A 20,623-nucleotide genomic window follows, 5' to 3' on the forward strand; every position below is an offset into this window, starting at 1 on the left:
GGAGCACAAATGTGTTTTTTTTGTGACACGAATTTCTATAAACAGTTTCGTGTCTGTGGCACGATTTTCTTTATTGTGTTGTTTTTTTTTTCATTGTTTTTCCTATTTTTAAATCATTGTCGCTTGGGGTTAGGATTAGATTGGGGGTTGGCGTTAGAATATAATTTTATGCATTGTTTTTTTCGTCAACTTATATTCTTGCTATAGAGTTGGGGTTTGGACTAGGATGTCGCAGAAAGTGATTCTAACCCCAACCTCAAGCGACAATGGTTAAAAATTAGGAAAAAACTATGAGAAAACAAATTATAAAATGTCACGATAAAGAAAGTTGTGCCACAGACATGAAAAACTGTTTATAGTGCAGTGTTGTTTTCGTCAACGATGACAATAACGAAATGATTTCATTGACGCACCTATTTTTTATGACACTGACACGATGATGACTAGCTAAAAATGTCTCTAAGGTGACGAAAACATGACGAGACGCTTTCGGGTTTCGTTGACGAGACGAGACGGAACGAAAAGGATTATAAGTCTGACGTTCACAATGCATGTCATTTCTGCCAATTTTGCGTGAAATCTGTCTGTTTTTAGCTAAAAAGTATAAGCAATGCTGCCGCTTCCTATCCTTGTTTTGGCTACACCCACCACCCGGCTGCCACCATCTCGCGCACACGCACCAGATTTCACACAACAACCACACACTTGCGGCTGTGGCGAGTTCGAAGGATCGTGGCGGTGACACCAATCAGGGGCGGCGTTCGCGTATAGCATTCAGACAAAATACCAGCAATCAACAGGCTATAATGAAGCTCATTAAAAATAATGTTAAATATTTTAAGTAGAACATATCTGAACATTGGTACATCACTAATATGGATAATTTACGCGTGTGCTCAACTTCATGCTATAATACAGGAACCGACATGTGGATGACATCAACGTGCCGCGAGAGCGGTTTGAAAGCAAACTCTTCCTATTATTTCTCGCCTCACCCTCGCGGTACTTTGATGTCATCAGCCTGTCGTTCTTGCAGCGCAGATTGAATTGTGCAGGAGGTTTCATGATGACCGCTGTTGTTATAATCTTTATTTTCACAAGTAAACTCCTTTTTTTTGTTTTAACATTCAAACAGACTCTCCCCCACACTCGCGCAATGCATATTGCATACATTATTCCAGAAGTAAAATGATTTGTTCAATTCAATTTCAATGCAATTTCAATTCGATTTGTTCTCTGTGGATAAATAAACATGTTCTCTTACACTGGGAAATTGTAGCGCAGTCGAAGTGAATTGTATTAATTATTTGCGCGCGTTTTTGAATATGGCGACTTGTGGAATAAAAACTGCACGACGACAAAAGGTAAGACTTGTTTTTGCATTTAGCCCTGTTTTACTAAGAGTTTTATTTAGTGTTTTAGTCTTAGTTGGTTAGCTGGCTGGGTTAACTACGTGTGCTCTATCACATCATTAAAAGTCTTTATTGTGTTTTATAAGTGTTTATTGGCGGCTGTCATGACAAGATTTGTGAAGGGATGTTACAGTATGTTTTGATATTATCTTGATTTAGTTTATCTGTTGCTGGAGTTCCACTTAGTTAAGAATGACAACATTTGAAAAGCATTTTAAACAACCATGATTTCTGTTTTTGTTTTTCATTTGTATTGCTTCCGTATTTTTGTCAGTAAGTGTACATCCGTGCAATCATAGTATGATTTTATACAGGTTGGTGGAGTATGTAAACATATGGGTATAATGTGGTTTAATAGATTCGTTATTTGAATGGCCGCCTTGTACGAAGAATTTTTTGCCATACCCTAGGTTTTCGTGAAACGCCGCCACTGACACCAATAAACGGAAATGCCGAGATAATTTATGGACATACTTTCAGTATAATCCCTCAGAAAGAAAAACGGAATGCATATTGGGAGACGACAGTAAATGTGGCCACAAACTAGGTGGGAAGAATACCACCAACCTCAAGCGGCACCTGAAGGCTCATCACGCTAATATTTTTTTAAGGGTAACTAGTCACGCTGTTAACATATCATATACATTCAATTTTACACAACATTCGGTTTGTGACACATTTCATGGTAAGCTTAAGGTTTTACATGTATCTACTTGTCAAACCTAAGCCCATTTCTAATACTTTTTGTGATGTATTTAAAGGGACACTTCTTCCATTTGCATTAAGCTTTGTATAGTTAGAACCCCAGTCATGTTTTTGAATGGTCATGCATCATTTTCTCAGTTCCTGCTGAGACAGGAGAAATACAGACTTCAGTGTTGCACTTCCTTCTTTCAATGATGTAAAAATCATCATTTTGCATCATTGAAAGCAGGAAGTCCAATATCTTTGTTGAGGGGTGAGACTACAAACACCCCTTTTCTCGGTCAAATAGGCACCAAATTCTAAATGTGTTACATTTCGACTACAAATATGACACACTTTCAATAAAGATTAATGTTTCTACGGTTGAAATGCTCCTTTAAATAAGGCAAGGCACGTGTTTCTCATCTTTATAAGCGAGGTCTCAGCGTAACACACAAACTCAACATGAGGGTATATCAGGCTTAACTTTTTTGTTATGACATGAGCAGAAGCCACACCGACTAAAACAACAGCAAGCCCTCAGGGACAACCTTAATGCACATTTTAATAGTATTAAATACACCACACTTTTTAACATAAATTAATTTGTTAAAAATACTTTTTTTACTAAAATTGACTTAATCTTGCCTAAAACCTTTTTGTGTTTTTCGTCAACTAAAACTTGACTAAAACTATCAAGTTTATAAGTGACTAAAATGTGATTAAAACTAAAAAGCATTTTCGTCCAAAAGACTAAGACTAAAACTTATAGGGCTGCCAAAAACAACACTGCTGTTTGCAAAAAAAACCTATTGTGTCAATAGCAGGAATACATCAATCAAATATGTTGTGACTATAAAACAAATTCCTGTGAGATTGGGTTGATAATAACAGTTAATGCACAGTATCATATTAAGAAAATATACACTGTAAAAATAATAGCATGAAGGTAAAACAACTTGGTTTTCCAAGTCAATTCAATATACTATTTTAAGTTTTGACCTTCTATGAATAATTGACATAATTTATTAAAACAAGTTCAAATTGTTTAAATTAATTTTTTCATCATAGTAGAACAAAAATATATGTTGATAAAAATGGTACATTTTTTACAGTGAAAAAAGCAAATACAGTGAATTTATTGTCTTTTGACTTTCTATGATTACTTTTGTATAATGTGAAAAGATTCACCAAGAGAAAGCAAGATTGCCGTACATTAATGAAAAGACGAGAAGAGAGTGGCTATGTAAAAGAAAGAGTAAAACAGTAGATGTATAGAAGGGAATTGGAGAGTTTGTGTTGGTTCAGAGCGGTGTGTTTGTGTTCTGAGGTGACAGTCTCAGCTTATGCCAGGTCCGATCTCTGGCGCCTGGTCCCCTCAGGCTTCCTCTCACAAACACAGTCACACTGTTATAGCAGTCCTGCCCCCCTCCCCTTCTCCATTTGCCCTGTCCTGAGGTAAACTGAGAAAAGCACCTGACCTGGATTCTCTCTTTCAGTATTTATTCATCTCCTCCACCTCCTTACAATGAACCTAAATCCATCTGGCCTTAAAGTCACAACCTGCCACCATAAGTACATATGGTTGTATCCATTATATTACCATAGTTTCTTAATTATATATTTTCTCTAATAAGACCACCATCTCTCCTGAAAGTTAATAACCAGCCTGACCAGCTGGTAGACCAGTAAACCTTAGTAGATGAGTAAAGCTGTTTTGTTGGAAGCAGGGGTGGTATTTCTGAGGTGTTTTGTGTTTGTTTTGAAATACCATTGATATGCAGTGTTTTTTCCTGAGCATATAACGTGACAGTATTACTGTATGTACAGCTCTGGATAAAATTAAGAAAGTTGTATTCAGTTTTTCTGAATTTATTGTATATAGGTAATGTTTAAAGGTACAATTTGTAAGATATTTGCAGTAAAATATCCAAAACCACTAGGCCAGTGTTATATATTTTGTTCAGCTGATTACAAACAATATCTCTAATGTCTCATCAGACGCAGAAGAGGCGGCAAGCGTGAGTGATTTACATGCTAAGTCAATGCAAAGACGCGAATAGGCATCCTGCGGCGCGGATGTCATGTTCTGCTCGTATTGGCGCATTCCACTCGAATTGAGCGTTGATGCGGAAAATGCGCAAGTTGAAAAATCTGAACTTTGGCAGGTATTTGCGGCGCGTTAACCAATCAGGAGCGAGATAACAGCGAGTGAGCGGAGTCACAGAAGCCCCTCCCATGACGCGAATTTCCTTATAATTAATATTTCACGCGCAAATGAAGAAAGTAAACGCTTTTTTTCTGCCTCTACCGCGGCTGGTGTGAACGCACAGTAATGTTTTAACTACTTGTAAATTAGTAAATAAGGAAATTGCCACTCTAAACAGTGACACTGGGCAGTGCAGTCGCCTTTCAATGGCGTTAATATCCACTTTGCCCTTCGTTACTGTCTTTTCCGATGTAGAAACCACATGACAACAGTGTCGTGAACAAATGCAGAAGTATGCGTTAGTGTATAGAGTCTGGCGGCAGTGGCTCAGTGGTTCATGTAGGTTGTCTACAAACCGAAAGGTTGGTGGTTCAATCCCCGGCTCCACCGGACCAAGTGTCGAGGTGTCCTTGAGCAAGACACCTAACCCCAGCTGCTCCCGACGAGCTGGATGGCGCCTTGCATGGCTGACACCGCCGTCGGTGTAAGAATGTGTGCGTGAATGGGTGAATGTGAGGCAAACTTGTAAAGCGCTTTGGATGGCCATAGGTCTGTTAAAAGCGCTATATAAATGCAGTCCATTTACCATTTACTCACTTGTTTATGGTAAGTTTTTTTTATCTGAACACTGAATTCTGTGCTGTGTTAACAAACAATTAAATTTGACTAATACTGTAACATCTATGACTAACAATTGCGTTTTGAATATTACATGAAACCTTACATAATGAAATAAAACAAAGTCATCAAACGCAACATTTATGAAACTTGATTACTTTACCTAATCTGTTAAAATGATTTTGTGTTCCCGGCTGATTGATGGCTATCAGCGGTTGAGTTAAAGACAACAAATCCCATCATTCCACACTGCTTCAGAGCGTCATTAATTTATGTCATTGTTATTATTGTGATTGTGCGCCCTCTACAAATTGTATCTTTTAAGTAAAATTTTTATTTTTGGTTCATTCTAGGAACTGCTGAGAACATTTCTCAAAGATTGCAAATAGGGCTGCACGATGTGAGGAAAAGTTGCGATGTGCGGTGACATTGTTTAATGTTGCGATGACGATGTGAGTTGCGATAAATATTTTATATTTTTTCATGTTTTAGGGGCCATTGACATGTCGCGCCTAAAAACGTCTTCTTCTGACAACACATTTTCCTCACTCTTCTCTCCTTCCTTCGCCATCGTTTTTGCTAACAGGCACAGCATCGCAACTGACACCTCCCAAATCAATCTGAGCGTAGCTGACTTGGGGGTTCCCCTGATTGGCCTAATAGCATGAACGCGCAAAGCATCCGTGCGACCCAAACTGCCTACTTCCATAATATATAGTATGCAAAGAGTACGAGAAGTAGTGCTTTTCGCCTATTATATAGTATGGAAGTATGCGGTTTGGGACGCAGGGCATGTCTTCAGGACTAAACGTGATAGGTCAAACGTTTATTACATGCGCTAACCGTTTTCCCTTCATTCATCGCGTCAAGGCTGTCTGTTGCGATGTGTTCATCACGTGAGTTCATATCGCCGCAATGGCGATGAAAGTTCGATGTATCGTTCAACCCTAATTGCAAATTAAAATTTAGTTGCATTTTCAAAAAATAAAATGTAAGAATCCTGGAGACTTCAGTGACCTTGATTACAGCAAAAAAACAACAACAACAATAGTGTGCTGTATTATTACTGTACCGTGGTACTACCACATCATCTTGTAAATAAATATCATGTCTCTTGTCTGCATAGCTGAGCACACCATATTTACAACCTGTCCTTCCCATTTGGCAGTGTGTCAGTTTGACGTGTTGACTCATCAAAAAGAAGAACTTGTTCTATCTAGCATCTGTCAGTCTTCTTAAACAACTGAGAAAGTTTGTCCCAGGAGTCGAGGAAACTCGTAGTGTCCGCACAACAAAATCTCTGAAGCTGAATAGCAGCTAAATGAATCATGAAGCCTGTTTGAGTCTCTTAAACAATTCAGTACAGTAGGACCCTTCCCACACCAGATACGGGCGGCACGCTGTGACAAGTCAAAATCAAATCGCTCCCATGACATCCAGCCAACTATACTGTTAACGTCTGCGATGAACCTGCACGTATTTATAACCTGATTATACTTCTGCTGCATCAGCTTCTTATTCAACCAGTTTGTCTGAAATTTAGTTATTTTGCCCTTTATACATACAAAAAACTTTATCTATGGTCTACTAATTATAACCATCCTTTGTTTATAATGACATGTAGGCCTACAGTATAATAATAATTAAATAATCAATTATTTCTGTTTATAAAGCTGATCCATGTTATTGAATGTTTCGAGATAAAGGGGTCAATGGGTTGCAGCTCTAATGTAAATGACTGTGATGTTGTATTTGGCTTATAGCTATTGTGGTGTGTGTGTGTGTGTGTGTGTCCGAACAAGAAACGAGTGAAAAGGGAACATTCCTCTCTCACTCCTGCTTGTCGCTGCCACCCCACCCCCTGCTTCCTTCCTGTTCTTATTTTAGCATCTATTGGATGTTTTTCCCACATCCGGCAACAAAGAGAAGCTTGTGCCATATACTGACATACAGGAGCTTGATCAAATATTTCCGTATAGCATCTGATGGTCCCTCTACTCTTTTTTGTCTGTATTATCTTTCCTCACTCACCTTCTCTTGTTCCCATCATTCTGCCACATTTCTGTATCAGATTCTGTATGTACTGAATTAGATGATGTACCTAATGCTTTATCACTCAATATAACATGTGTGTGTGTGCAGAATGAATATATTTCAGACATACTGCCATGTTTTTATTGTCATGTGACCCGTATGTACTTTGAGCTATGACAATCACAATAAAGAAACATCTATGACCATGTGTTGTTTAACTATTACAATTAAATCACGAGAATACATTTCTTGGTACCTACATCAAGGAGCCACTCGTATTCTTATTTTTTCACTTTTTCAAATTTGTCCGCTCCACGGGCCTCACATAATGGTAAAGTGTCTATCAACTGCACACTTAAACATTTAGCTGGAAGTAGTAGGTCACTTGGGTGCATTTTGCCTGATCTCGAATACTATGAATTAGGGCTGCACAATGAATAGAAACCTAATCGGGATTAAAATATGCATGAAACAATTAAATAATTGCCCAAAGCCTCAATTCCATCTGTCCATTTGTACTTATTTCTGTGCGTTTGCCAGTATGTTTTGGCACCAAATACAGTGGTGAATTAGAGATTTTAAAATTGACACGTTAACATGTCCTTTAGCCATTGTATTGGATTTTTTTACTAACAACATAACGTTTAGGGTTACGTATGTAATTAGCATATATGTGACGTCATCATGTGTTTGCATTTGATCGAGTGTTGGCATCTGAAATATGTTTCAATTCTACTCTTTGACTGTCACATTATATTGCATTTTTTTAAGACAACTAAATGGCACTTTTACATTTGATCTGTTCTGAGGTCAGACATAAAACGAGTAGACTATAAAAAAGTGACTAAACACGACCCAGTAACACCTCGTGTTTAATCCAACTGTTGCTAAAATCTTAAACGTGACATCATCTGACAAAATCACCATACATTTACATTGAAGCCTTACCGCTGTTCTCATCAAGGTCTTGTTGTTTTATGAGCCCTTTATTATTTTAAATGTGAGTTTTATTGTATATCGCGTATAGTGCAGACAAATCGGTGCAAATTCAGAAATATGAGCTGAAATATACTGTAACTGTTACACAGAGTTACTGCAAAACACGTGCGCGTTCATACAGCATATAGAGGGAGAGAACGGGTATCTGTGACTGTTGACGTTTACGCGAAAAAAAAGTATACGGAGGAAATTGAAAACACCGCCACCTTTTCACTGTTATGTTGTGTAGAGAGTGGCGCGCGCTGCACTCAACATGAGAAAGAAAGGGAGGGGGGAGGCGTGCTGAGTAGGGTTGTTGCGGTGACAGAATTTTCCCACCGGTTAATCAGCGCGTGACAAACCCGGTGTTACCGGTTTCACCGGGTGGGAGGGGCTTATAAATGGACAGAAGTGCGCATTTTACTTTCACTTTTGAATTAGATGCAACTGTTGTTTAAATCCAGCGCTTGCGTACGCTGCGTTAAATCGCGTATGAATTTGCGTGTAAATGCGAGTGCAACTGCTGGTTTAAGTGCTTGAGTCAATGTGCGCAGGTACTTCTGACAGAAACCCACCAGTCCCAAGCAGAGCAACCGGCTATTTCTCCATAAAGCGCTGCTTGAATTATGGGTTTATTATTATTCTTAATGAAAAACACAACAACAAAACGATCTCGCCTACATTAAACATCATATATGCATCTTATAACAAAAACGAGTAAGCACGCGGCTTCTGCCATCGTCTGCTTGCCGCAGTCTGAGGAATTAATGAAATCTGACACCCGCAGCCGCTGCTCTGTGATGACGCGCGTTCAGCTCCGCTAGATTCAGACAGCAGACACATACAGTTGTAAGTGTTTGCTCTCTCTAACGAAACTAAATGATTTAATTACAAGAAAATATCAAAACGACGGTGAAAGACGGTGTCGCGGTGGGCAAGTGATCTAACCGGTGAGAGGCTGAAGCACCGGTAATCACCGTTTCACCGACTATCGCAACAAGCCTAGTGCTGAGCGCTTGCAACAATGAATTAGGCCGCTTTTAAACAGTAAAATGTAAATGGGAATCATGAAAAATCTATTTGTGGTGGCCAGTGTTGATTCTGCGGCGGTGCGCTACGGGTAAATAAATGTATGGGAAACACTGCCGCATATTTTGCGCTCAGAAATCTGCAATTTATGCTGCGTATTTGAAAAAATGCGGCCCCCACATAAATATTCAGACTTTGGCTGATTATGCGTTAACTCATGCAATCGCATAATCGCGTTTTTCTGTAGGGACTGAATATAGTTTTGGATGTTTAGAATTTACCATGCAGCTGATTCACAGAAAGTTATAAAACACTTTAAAACTTCGATTTAAAATCTATTAATCGGCAATAATACTTGCAATAATATCAAGGTGAATAATCATCAAGTATGAGCCCTACTTTGAACTTTGACGTACCACTTGCCTCGCATAGCTACAAATTTTGGCCTAAAGTATGTAAATAGGCGATTTTGGAAGCAGTGATTATCTTTGCTTGGTTTGCAGTCTGCAATACATCATCATGAACTCAACATGACCCTACACGTTATCAGCTTATTAAACATAATCGGAGTAGGACTTTGCATGTAAACAAACTCACTGTGTTCCACTTAAGACAATATAATTTTTTGGTGGAACACATGGTAGATAGATTTATTCCCAAATTATACAAATATCACAAAAAAGTGCTCTAGTCTCTAATGTTTCTCTAGTAACTGAAAGATCATTAAGATCTGGATTTAAATAATTTAGCATTTATCAAGAGGTCGTAAGCATTTAAAAACTCAGATAGGACAAAAGTCATTAAGCCTTTATTAATATTTCATTTTGATCAATTGAAGCAGAATTGGTTAGTGGGATTGGTGAATATTGTATGTTTAGCTGCAATAATAGTTAGCAATGTAAGTCACTGTGCATTTCTTCATGTGAAATGTGTTGCCTTGGGCATTCATTTTATTGTCTTGACACACAACATAACTGCTTAGATATTGTTCTTTTTATTTCATTCATTCATTTTCCTGTTGATTTCTGTCTCGGCCACATAAAGTATTCCATTGCGTTAACATGTCTGGTAATCCATAAAGGTACATTATGTTAAAAACATAAATACATAAAACAAAAATTGTATCATATTTTCAATAAATATTTTTACTTTAATGGACATTTACTTTCCAATGCCAATGTTTTAGTTTGAAAGAAAAAAAATGTATGGTCATATTTATAATCCGCAACTACTTACTTTAAATAATGAAGCAATTATCATTGAACCTTATGCACATAAAAATTGAAATGGAAAAGACTTCATAAAAGATGTGTGATAATAGGATCCATGTGGGTTTTTTTCAGAGGAAATTTTATTACTTTGAGGTTTATCTGTCATGACCCAGAAGACGTAGTAGTGTTTCATTTTTTCATGGAATCTGTGCCAAATTTCTCTTTAAATTCCTTAAAAACATAACAGGCACAAAATGAGACACACAGTATGTATACATCTTGACCTACAGTAAAGATATAAGATATATTTATACAGCTATAATTGTCAAGTGGCAAAACCTCACAGTGTTTTGTATTTCAAGAATTTGATGAGAAATGTCTGAGTTTATATTGAAATATCTGCAGACCTCAAAACAATTTGAGACACTGATGCCAAAATCTCTTCTAAAGCTTTAGAGAAGAAATTGGAAGTACCAAAGGTTACAATTAACATGCAAACTGCCCTTAGGCAGATAAATGAGTCATATGAGCTGAGCTCCTCACTTCTAAATATGCACACTTGCATTACCACGCTTGTTTAGAGGTTTACAGAATTATAAATCTCTCTATGATTCACACGTACTGTAAGATTTTCCATGTATTCAGTGAGGCAATTCATTTAACAGCTGCACAGCTCGTGTGTGGCATTTCAACACCAAAACCAAGTAACTACCTGTCTGCTACAATGTATTAGCATTGAAATTTGAACATTTGAGCATGTGAAAGTACCCAAATTGCATACCAAAACATTCAGATTGCATAAGTGTTTTCCCAGTTTACATGCTGCAATAACATCCGATGTGTGCCAGAAGCCTGAATAAAAAAACAATCAGAATTGGTTAACAGAGTTTAAGCAGTTGTTATTTTAACCAACTTTATGTTCATCTGCACTGATTTTTATGGTTATAGTTTTTTTTATGTTTGTAGTGTTAAAGAGAAATTACATACGGTATGACTTCTCCCTATTTCCTTTCACTCTCTCTATTTTGCTTTCTCTCACTCACTCTTTCTCTCATTGTCTCTCTCTGCTTGCAGCAGCTGTACAGTGTAAAACCTTAAAGAGCTGCTTCACACGCAACCAGCCTCACATGTACAAACACGCTCCGATATGGAGTATTGCTGCAACCTTGAACTTTCCATGCCACTATCAGGAGCTGTCCTGGCACAGCGAAGCCACAGCTGCAGAAACCAGCGACAATCCCTCAGCATACACGCTAATACCTTTCATTGGGTTTGCTAGGCTTCCTAAACTATGTTAAAATAAGCCAATGTCACCTGTGTTTAGGATTTTTTACACAAACTCTATTCTATTCTTTTGGGACTCATAAAACCCTATATTTTGTGTCACCCAATCTGAGTCCCGCTAAATTCTCACACTCCGTGTCAAAGAGAGGTTTTGGCTCTGTGACAGCGAAAGAAACCCAATAATTTGCTCGCCACAACAATGGCAGGTCAGAAGCGCTGAATCGCTAAAAATCACGCTATCGCTCTGAGTGGAGTTCAGTATAAGGCTGCTTGTTGATAGATGGTGGGATTAGAAGTTGTTTTGCATGCATGCCTTTATTTTCCCATGTTCTTGGCTGCTCCTCAGCCTTGGTTTGCGCATGCGGTTGCCAATATTGGTCTTCAGGCCTTATTCGGAATGTCAGAAGTGTGTGGGAGTTGAACAGAGTTCAGTTCCTACTCCGTTCCCTCGCTCGGCTCATTGTGAAATCCTCCAGTAATGTGCTGCTTTGTTGGGGCCGCTTAGTTTGATTCGAACTCTGTTTTGCTCTTAGATTTACAGTATTGTTAAATGTCTCAACAAAATGATCATACTGTTTATTGACAAACTGATGGTTTCAATCAATTGTTAAATAGTTTGCCTTATACACAAAGAGCCGAAAAAAAAGCTTTGAAACATGCATGTGCATTTTTTTTAATTGAGTATGAAATTGAAATGGACAAAAAAAATTATGGATTATAAAAGTGTTTTTGTAAATGATATAGATTTATCCAGGGTTTCCTGGAGCACTTTTCAGTTCAGGCGGCCCGCCTAAGCTGGGAAACTCTACCGCCTTGACTATGTCAACCAAAAAAATTATAATTCGCTCACAAAAGTCCGTCAAGTGCATTTCTGAGAATAGCGCGGACACGCTTTACACTGCGAGCAGGCATGCGCGCCACACTGCCGAAATGAGAAAGACGTGGTCCAGACCGTCACTGTCTGGAGGATAACTAGGCAGTTGATAAAACATATCGGAGAATAGCGTGGACTTGGGGTGGGCGATAAACTGGTAGACGTGTTTAACCGGTAGAAATTACGTTTGTACACGTATTTAAGCGCCGGAGTTTTAAAACAAGTTATTTTAAGCCATTTAAACACAAAAAACAGATCTATATGCATGCGCTCTTTCTGTGTGTGAGGAGCACGCAAGTCGCACAACCGCTGCTCATAAAGCTCGTAAGCATTTTTCGCACTTTATTGGCCTTAAATACATATATGCGTCAAAAGTCCCGTCTTTGCAAGTATCCTTATAAACACGACCATTTAGGGCTTAAGAGAAAGTGAACAGCTAAAAGAGAAAACGCATGTGTACCATAGGGTCCGGAATTTGGTCTTAAAGGATTATTCCATTTTCTTTAAAAAAATCCAGATAATTTACTCACCACCATGTCATCCAAAATTTTGATGTCTTTCTTTGTTCAGTCTAGGGATGCTAAACAATTAATCGCGATTAATCGTTAGCAGAATAAAAGTTTTTGTTTACATCACATATGTGTGTAAACTGTGTATAATAAATATGTATATATATATATATATATATATAAATATGAACACATTCATGTATAATTTTAAGGAAAAAAATGTATATATTAAGTATTTATATTTATATATATATATATATATAATAAATTATACATAATTATACAAATGTATATACACATGTAAACATTTCTAAAACATATACATGCATGTGTGTACATTTATTTATACAAATTTATTATACACAGTTCACACACATATATGATGTAAACAAAAACTTTTATTCTGCTAACGATTAATCGCGATTAATTGTTTAGCATCCCTAGTTCAGTCGAGAGGAAATTAGGTTTTTTGAGGAAAACATTTCAGGATTTTTCTCATTTTAATGTACTTTAATAGAACCCAACACTTAATACTTAACTCAACACGTAACAGTTTTTTTCAACAGAGTTTCAAAGGACTCTAACCGATCTCAAACAAGGCATAAGGGTCTTATCTAGCAGGTGCTTTTCAGGACTGTAGATAGACGAGAAGTTGTGGTTTAAAAGTGTATATTTTTTATTTTTCTTGTCAAAACTGACAATTGTTTCGCTTGATAAGACCCTAAGCTCGTTTGGAGTCCTTTGAAACTCCGTTGAAGTGTAAAGTGTTGAGTTAAGTGTTAAGTTTTGGGTTCTATTAAAGTACATTAAAATGAGAAAAATCTGGAGTGTTTTCCTCAAAAACATAATTTCCTCTCGACTGAACAAAGAAAGACATCAACATTTTGGATGACATGGTGGTGAGTAAATTGACAAATCCTTTAAACGCGCATCTTTTTTTGTCGTTTTATTTATTTTTTGCCCTTTTTTACCATTTTCACTTGGGTTTAGGTTTAGAACAACTTTGTTATATAAAAATAACATCCAAACCCCAATTCTAACCCCAACTCCATGCGACCATGGCTTAAATATAGACAAAACATGGAGAAACCTGTATATTAAATAACCTCCTTAAGCAAATCTCAAATCTAACCCTAGACCCAAGCGATAATGGTTAAAAAAACAGAAAATAATTGAGAAACCCATAAATGAAGTGACAAAAAAGATGTGCCGTTTAAGTAAATGGGAAGGACTGGCGTATCATATGCACGCCAAAGTGGAATTTGGCATATATATTGCACTATTTTCACACTTTGTGCTGTTCATACGCATCTACATTGGGTAGGTTTATTGACAAAGTGACGGTTTCAGTCAATTGTTAATTAGTTTGATTTCAAACAGAAAGGCGCAGAAAAGCTTTAAAACATGCATATGCTTACTTGAGGTGGATGCATTTTTTATTTTTATTTTAAAGTGGTATGGAAATCTTTTTTTAAGGGATTATGAAAGTGTTTTTATAAATAATTTATCTATTCACTTTTTTTAATCATATGCCCTCATAATCTAAAAACATTAAACCCCTGTTCCCCACTGTTCATCAGCACTCCTGACTCCTCCCCCTATCGCTTAAACTTCTGTCAATATTACTGCACCCGAGGTTAAAGTGCTGCAAACTAACTTTCACCATATAATATACTTCTCAGTTTTTATCCACTTAAAAAATCGCCACGTTTTATTTTGTGCCACCATACTTACTCGTGTAACTACTCATGTAACAGTCTTTAAATAGGGAAAACATGGAAGTGTTTGCTCGCTTTTAAATTCATCCCTGTTTGGATCCTAAGGAATGAATTGGGCTAGGCTAAATGCTAACACATTCACGGCGCGCTGTACAAAGATTAAATGTACGCATTAAAAAAGATAGATATGTATTAATTCATCTAAGTTGAGGTAAGAACATAGTAAAATATTGAAAAACTGTTGTTTTCCTGTTAATCTGTAATCAAAATGATTGGCTATGATTGCATTACAAAACTGCCTGAAGCCATTTTATTCCAATATATAATCTGCTGTTGAATGCAAGCAAACATGAGGTTTGTGACAGTATTTTGTCTGAACTCTTTAAAGTGGTGGTAAACTGGCTTTTTTAAAGGTTTATAAAGGTTTAATTGTGTTTATGGGGTTGATTATAAAAAGTGTTCATGGTTTATTTTTAAACATATACATTTAATATATTTTACCTTTATTCTACACCTCTCAATTCTCCTAAAATCGTACAGTTGAGTTCATGGTTCTATGAAGCCCATCCCTCATAAATACTCAAAATGCTCAACGTGCCACCTACGGCACGTTGTCTGGAAACGTCACGCGGCACACCCCTTATTGTTACAGGTAGTTGCATGTTCTCCAATGTTTTGTAAACAGAGGTGTCAATATTGCCCTGTCAGTTTGAGTCCGAATCAGACTCAGTGAATATTAGTAAAGAGGATCAAAGCAGAGCGTGTGCAAGTATCTTACATGATGTTTCAGAATGTTATGTTTTTTTGTTTGTAGTTATTTCATACTTTTTAGATACGTTGTTATTTGTAGGTATTATTTGATTACAGACTGTGGTTCTACAGCGATCACTACTGACTGTATATCATTGTTAGTTTTGTATTTATAAAACGAGTGTAGCCAAATAACTGTCACCAGATTTATGAGCCCACTGCGAAAACAAACCACGGCTTTACTACAGTGGCCAAACAAAACACACAACCATGTTTAGCGTGCCTGTAACTATAGGGGCATGTGAGTAAACACTACACATAAGCTCTAATCAAAGGATAATTTACACTGATCACACAAACACCAACATTGAAAGATCGCTTGGGATTAAAAAGAAGTTTGTAGGCGTAAGTCAGATAAATATGAATTAGCATTCAGATAACTGGCTAGCAGAGACAAACAACATTGTCTTTTGTTAAAATCCGTACAAAAAATAAAAAGCAGCCCAACATGGACTCACACACTTTATTGCAGGTTCCTGGGGGCAGGGTTTGTGTAAAGTTTGGGGTTTGTGATGTAACTAACTGAGGAAGAAGCTTACTGTAGTCCACCCCGCCACTTGTTTGTAGTTTATGAGAAGTGATTTCTGTTAAAGAAAATATCTCCTTTTGCATTGAACTATTGGACACACACTTTTCTTGTCTTTGTCTTTGTATGAAGAACGAGAGTCACGTCTTGGATTTAAACGCTAGTAGAATGTTTACAGTCCAGACTCGCTTTGGTAACATTTGCGTGTCGATATCAAGAGCTTTAATGGCCCATCCAACATAGGACAAATAAATCAACAATCATTTAAGTAAAATGCTTTTTTGGGATTAGTTATGTGTCTAGAATCTAGATCATGCAGATTTTAAGATACAGTTGAGTGTTATGATTATATTGGATTTTAAGCTTGTTATGTCAATGTTGCAGTTTCACAACGTTGGGCTTGAAGGTTAGCAAAATTGACCTGTGCACCTTGGACATTACATAATTTAGCTGTGCTTCTAAACTGTTAAAATTTTCTTTTTTAATCTTTTTTTTTGTAGCAACAAAATATAATATTGATTTTAAATCTCTTTGATACTATTTTGAGTTTTAATAAAAGTTTTAAGGTTATTAAATAAGTTTTTTGGGAAATGACTTATTTGAGAATTTGAAAGTATTTATATAGCAATATTTGAAACTATCTGTATCTTATTATTGATAAATGATAGCTGGTTCTGATTCTGCGCCTAATGTCCAAATTGTATGCCCGGTGCGTAACTCCAAGATTAAGTAGTATAATGGTAGAAAAGAGACCGCACTCAGAGACTGAATCAAGTACAAAAACTGTATTAAAGTACCAAATTATGTTAACCGGCCATAACAAACACAAGGATAAACGTTTCGGGCTTAGCCCATCATCAGTGTCACAAAGACACTGATGATGAGCTAAGCCCGAAACGTTTATCCTTGTGTTTGTTATGGCCTGTTAACATTAAAATGTCAAAAATAAAAAATAAAACAATTTATTTCTGCATTAGATGACTCGTACAACAACATATAAAAGGTGAAACATTTTTGTTCAAAGTTTTTTTTCTATATTTGGGTCTAACAGGGTTTTAAAGAGGAGTGTATGATCCAAAAATAGCTTGCTCTATTTCTCAATTCTCAGGCTGAACACAAAGTTTTCCATCATTGTACTGGCGATTGAAAAAACATTTATTCTGGTAAACAAGTGATCTTGTTCAATCTAGTAGAGACATAAACAACAGTGTATGAACCCAGAATTAACCCATCTCTCATGGGAGATTAACTGCATACTTATAAAGTGAATAAAGATTTTCAATGGAAATGTTTTTATTGCCACGTATTTGTTACTCAACTGTTTTGTCCTATTTTCTTACCATTGTTGCTTCGGTTAAGGAATAGATTTACATAAATGACATCCCTACCCAAACTCAACTCTAACCCTATCACCAGGCGAAAATGGTTTAAAAATCAGAAAATATAAAAAATAAACCAGAAAAAATAGAATAAACCAATACTTAAAGTGACATCCTAATTCAAACACCAAATCTAAGCCTAAATCGAAACGACAATGGTTTGTAAATAGGGCAAAACAGTTGAGTAACAAATGCGTGACAATGACATGTAAACAAAAAATTCTGAAAAATATGTCACGTAAAAATGCAAAAAAGTGACTCCGAAAAAGAATCACAAATTTACGTGACTATAGGTACATAATTTCGTGATACAGGGTTGTTCTGTCCTAAAGTCTTTTGTTTTGCACGTTGTGTGGTGTATGTCAAGGTAGTTGGATAGCTCTGCCGCGTCTTTTCGAGTGGTTCAATGCTGTCTTCACAAGTGGAAAACTGGCCGTAGATCAGCACAACAAAAAACTCAAACAGAGTTTTCCCCACACAGATCCTGCTAGGTCAAACTATATGCTTGAAATCATTAAGTGGTCAATGGCACGGCTTATCTCAGCCATATGATGCAGCTGCGCTGTTAAGGAAAAGCCAGATGTTGAAACAGAGGGAGAGAGAGAGTGCAGGAAACAGCTCGGCATGCCATAGGAGTCATCTTTGAAAACAGGAAGGCAACTTGTTCCCTGCTTATGGGATGTTTCCTGTGGCAGGGATTGGGGGGGTTCATATATGTTTTCTGAGAAGGTGCATAACTGGAAATGACCATTTATGGGTATAAGAGGAAGCAGGACTGCCCACTTGGCAGCTTTTTGCCTAATAGCTACTATTTTTATCAGGCGAGGACACAAGCAAAATATTAAACAACATTTTTAAATGACATACATGCATATAAAAGACACTTTTATATGACACAAAAAGACACAAAATAATTATTAAAAAAGGTATACAGTAGCATCTTTGGTTTGCAGATGCCAGTTGCTTTGATGTTGTGTTATATAATGCAATAAATTATAATAGATCATTCTTACACTTTTAAGTGTCTCTTAAGTGTCCAAGTAGATTTTGAAGCCATTGTATTTCACAAAGGATTTATGTGGCAAAGGTTTTGGATATATAACTAACTACACCTCTGTGTCAGTACTTTATGTTTCTGTAATGCAGTCTGGTTTGCAGTCGATTTGGTTTATCATCACATTCTCACTATTGAAAGACTGAAACAGCTGTTTTTGCAGTTTCACAGACTGACCTCTGCTGGCATGGCACAAACTAAGACTTAGTAGAGGACTGATCTGTCAGTCTTCCTTTTAGTGAGCAGCTTCAAATGTGAATCCCATTTCTCCCTCCTACATCCTCAGACCGTCTCATCATCAGTATTGCTATAGATTATGCTTATGGTTTGTTCCAAATTTCCAATCTTAACTACTAAACATTTTCTACAAATGAAATGATACTTTAAAACTTTCACCTATTTCATGTAATCAAATCTGATCAGCTGGTCTGACCCCAAAGACTAACCAGCTAAAATAAAATTGGAAGACCAGGTAAAACCAGTCAACCTTTTAGGCTAGTTTTAGCTACTTACTCAGCAGGGAATCATATGTTTTTGTACAGGTCAAATAAAAACGCTACCTCATAAAACAGTTATGTTTCCTGGAAGGTTGGTTGAGCTACAGGAACACAAAAACCACAGAATACCTCAGTAACCACAATCAATGTCCGGACAACTGCTAAAAATGTTGCACAGGCATGCACACTTTCTTACTTTGAGAAGTAAATTCACACACATTTTTAAGAAGGTAGGCCCATGTTTGGTGTGGTTTTCACACATTTATCAGAAGCATCTTTACGCTGTTTAATGAGAACAAACTGTGGAAGAGAACAAACTCTGTTCTCAAGCTCTCTGAGGTGCATTCAGGCAAATGAAGCCACTAAATTAAACCTTTTCAGCCCAAGTGGAGGGATCTTGTGTCTGCCTGACAGATCACTCCATGATCATCCGTTGAGAAGAGCTCTCAGCATTGGTAGGGGGTCTTTCTCTTGCTGTTTCATTCCTAATTCTGTTTTTAACAGAAGAAGGGGGAAGTGTCCGACAGAGGGGCCAGATTTGGTTTTATGAGAAGGTGACCGTTGTCTGTGATAGAGACAATGAAATTAAACACCAAAATAGCACACAAGGGCAGGAAATGCCCACCAGACCTGGACAACAGTGCTCTTTTGTTGTAACTATGTTGTAAGGAAGATAACATAGAGCTTTTGTTTGGAACCCTAGCACTTGACACCATCATCTTCCCTTTCTGCATTTTCAAGCCAGTGGAGCGGTACATTGTCTTTGTTCCACAAAATGAGCATTGGAAGATTCAAGCATTTATTGCTTTTTTATATGAATAGATCAGTAATCTTAGTTTACATGATCATTTTCTGTAAAATATTAACCATTTTAATGCATTTTAAGGATTCAGTACGGTCACATTACAGGATAGAGGTTTAGATTCATGCAAGGCATATTCTGCCAATTTTACATAAATGTAACAATGAAAAGATTAACCATTCATTATAGGATACTGTATGCTAAATATTAATGTTCCAAAACTAAAAATACTAAGACAAATTTTCATTTTGACAGTGACAATGCAACTTTCCTCTCAAATTGATTTGCAAAGGCAAATGTAAAAAAGAAACTGTCAATACTTTCATTAAAATGCTTTATATTAATGCTCATGCCATAATAGGAACAAAAATCTAATTAAAATGTAAAGTTCAGTTATCACAACTTTTTATTTATTTTATAGTTTATTTTCAAAGTCGACTTGTGTCTGAACAGTGCATTGTCAAAATATCGATAGACATAACAAGGTATGAAAACATTAACATACGTTTATAAATCTTTACAATTATTTAATTTATGGAATTCATAGATTTATAAAACCGAATAGATTTTGAAATACAGACACAGCTATTTACTTAATTATAGGAAAATTACAGTTGTAATAAATTAATGGATTGGTAGTGACGACCTGATGCGTGCTTGCTTGTGTGGTTGTGTTTTTCTGGAGGGATGTTTTACCCTGACTGTCCTTAGAGTTGAAGGTGACATAAAGATTGAGAGTGACAAAGATGTCATTTCCTGGCCATGCTAAAAAAGCAGGTCATTGAATGTGACGGCCTGTCATGGGCGAGGTTGATGATGTGTTTGTGTGTGCTTTATTTTGGATGCTGCTGCCTTGACATTGTCTTGCCGTGGGGTGTGTGTCTTGTCTCGGTGGCTCTCAGAGAGCATCTGAGGTGACCCTTGATTTATGTCCTTCTGCCCTTTCACAACGTCTTGTCAAACTGCTTTGATTCAGGTGATTTGTTAGATGTTGA

At 36.9% G+C, this 20,623-nt stretch overlaps 1 protein-coding gene and 1 long non-coding RNA gene across 2 annotated transcripts in view; one reads left to right on the top strand and one right to left on the bottom strand.

Moving 5' to 3' along the window:
• Positions 1–20,623, top strand: part of maml2 (mastermind like transcriptional coactivator 2) — a 91,045-nt gene that overhangs the window by 23,241 nt on the left and 47,181 nt on the right. The gene's annotated exons all lie outside the window — the stretch shown is intronic.
• LOC135770502 (uncharacterized) lies at positions 10,156–11,287 on the bottom strand. The gene is made up of 3 exons (XR_010542657.2): positions 11,163–11,287; positions 10,957–11,027; positions 10,156–10,406 (listed from the first exon to the last, which is right to left on the bottom strand). It is a non-coding gene; the product is annotated as an uncharacterized lncRNA (long non-coding RNA).

The sequence above is a fragment of the Paramisgurnus dabryanus genome, chromosome 8, assembly GCF_030506205.2.
Source record: "Paramisgurnus dabryanus chromosome 8, PD_genome_1.1, whole genome shotgun sequence".
In the NCBI taxonomy this organism is placed as follows: domain Eukaryota; kingdom Metazoa; phylum Chordata; class Actinopteri; order Cypriniformes; family Cobitidae; genus Paramisgurnus; species Paramisgurnus dabryanus.